The sequence below is a fragment of the Ovis canadensis genome, chromosome 3, assembly GCF_042477335.2.
Source record: "Ovis canadensis isolate MfBH-ARS-UI-01 breed Bighorn chromosome 3, ARS-UI_OviCan_v2, whole genome shotgun sequence".
Classification (NCBI taxonomy): domain Eukaryota; kingdom Metazoa; phylum Chordata; class Mammalia; order Artiodactyla; family Bovidae; genus Ovis; species Ovis canadensis.
In genome coordinates, this window is record NC_091247.1 from 2,080,692 (window position 1) to 2,083,118 (window position 2,427).

General features: G+C 52.3%; 1 non-coding gene across 1 annotated transcript; it reads left to right on the forward strand.

Moving 5' to 3' along the window:
* The first annotated feature begins 973 nt into the window (after window positions 1-973).
* On the forward strand, window positions 974-1,046 carry TRNAG-UCC (transfer RNA glycine (anticodon UCC)). The gene has a single exon. It is a non-coding gene; the product is annotated as a tRNA-Gly (tRNA).
* The last annotated feature ends 1,381 nt before the right edge of the window (window positions 1,047-2,427 follow it).

Consider the following 2,427-nt stretch of genomic DNA (forward strand, 5'->3'; position numbering starts at 1 on the left):
CGCCCTGCTCCTCTGTCGTCACGAGCACCTACTGCGCGCCAGCTGCTCTCTTCTCGCCTCTGCCGGGACCTTTGCGAACAAGGCCTCGCCTGGAGGCATCTGCCCCGTGTCTCCCGGAGGCAAAACCACAGCTGAGCAGCAAGAGGCTGTCTGCCTCCTGAACAGTCAGGACTCAGCTTCCCCATCTGTGAAGTGGGCGTGGAGAGAAACCCAGGCAGTGGCCACCACCCAGGGCACTGTGCTGGGAAGCCTGTCGGCCAGGAGAGGCTTTGTCTGGAGCAAATGCGACCTCTACCCTACTTGATGCCATGTGCTGGAAAGGGCTCAAGGACTCCTGTCCTCGCCTGCCTTTGGGGAGCCCCCGGGTGCTGGGGGAAGCCTGGATGCCTTAGGTGACCATGTGCTGCGCTCAGTCAACCCTCCCGGGCTGGCTGCCTCCCCCTCCAGGCGCTCTCCCATGACTCGGGAGGGCTCAGGGCTCGGGGAAGAGCCAGGCCATGCTCTGTGCTGAAAAGGAAGCGGATTTTTAAGGCTGGTCAAAGGGCTTTTTTTCAAAACTTGCTAATTGGGTAAGTCTTGCCCCATTTCCCTACACAGGCTCGCACGCACACACCCATTCACATATCTCTGATTTTCCCACAAACAAACAAAGTGTAATCTCTGTTACTGCACAGAATGTCCTGTTTAGGTTGACGTGAGCCAAGAGGGATGACCCCAGACTGTCCCACCACGAAATGCACTTCCAGGAAGAGCTTGATGACACGGGGGCGTCCTCCCACTCGCTGAAAGCCCCCAGTAACCACTATTGAGGAGAGAGTCACTTGAGTGGGTCCAGAAACATTAATGTTCAAATGCAAAGGACAAGTTATAGACAAACCCAAAGGACCAAAGGAAAACAAAATTGGAGAACTACTTGCGCATGTACAGCCGGAAAGGATTCTCTATTATTAGTACAGAAGAGGTCCTAGGGACGTCCCTGGTGGTCCAGCGGTTAAGACTCTGCGCTTCCAACGTAGAGGGCACAGGTTCAATCCCTGGTCAGGGAACTAAGATCCCACATGCCTCCCGGCACAGCCGAAAAAAAAGTAAATACAAGAACAAAATGCACACTCCAGTTCATTTTAAAAAATTGAAAGAAAAAAAAAAGGGTCCTACAAGCACACAATGAAGACAGTTATCCCATCAGGGAAAAAATGGGCAAAGGACCAGAATACCTATCCACCTACAGCCAACAAGCATTCAAACTGTTTAAGTTCACAAAATGAAATGCTAAAAAAGACATCTCTTTACCCTTCCCAAATCAGCATGACTGTTTCGTTAACACCTAACAATAATAAGATGGGGGAAAAGGCACTCCGCTTTCCTATTTATTGTCCTGGAAGGAAACAGGGCAATTTTCACACACACACACCCCATCTCACTGACACACACACACATCCACACACACCATCACACACACGCACACCGTCTCACACTCACATCGTCACACACATGCTCACGGTCACGTGTGGGCACCTGCTAACTCACTTCTGGCTCGCTTCACTGGAGTGGGTTCTTAGGCAAAAACAGTCAAACCAAGGGCTGGGGCAGGGGTAGATGAATCATGGTGTTTTTATATAATGTGACAGTGATGATGCTTTAGTCGCTCAGGCGTGTCCGTCTCTTTGCGACCCCGTGGACTGTAGCCCGCCAGGCTCCTCTGTCCATGGGGTTCTCCAGGCTGGAATACTGGAGTGGGTTGCCATGCCCTCCAGCGATCTTCCCAACCCAGGGATCAATCCCACATCGCCTGCACTGGCAGGATTCTCTACCGCAAAGCCGCCAGGGAAGCCCGTACAATGTGGCACCTCACGGTTGTTCAAAGGCCTGCGGTAGAGCTCACCACGGACACGAGGAACACAAGACGGACCTCGTAGAGAGGCACGATCCGGACAGCAGTGCAGTGCGGATACGACACACACACACCCACACTATACACATACACACACACACCACACACACACACAAACCATACACACACACACACCATACACACACACACCACACACCATACACACACACACACCACACACACACACAAACCATACACACACACACCATACACACACACACCACACACCACACACACCATACACACACACACCACACACCACACACCACACACACACCATACACACACACACCCATACACACACACCACACACACCACACACACCATACACACACACACCACACACCACGCACACCATACACACACACACACACTACACACACCATACACACACCACACACACACCCACACCACACACACCACACACCACACACACACCATACACACACACCCATACACACACACCACACACACACCACACACACACCCATACACACACACCACACACACACCACACACACACCCATACACACACA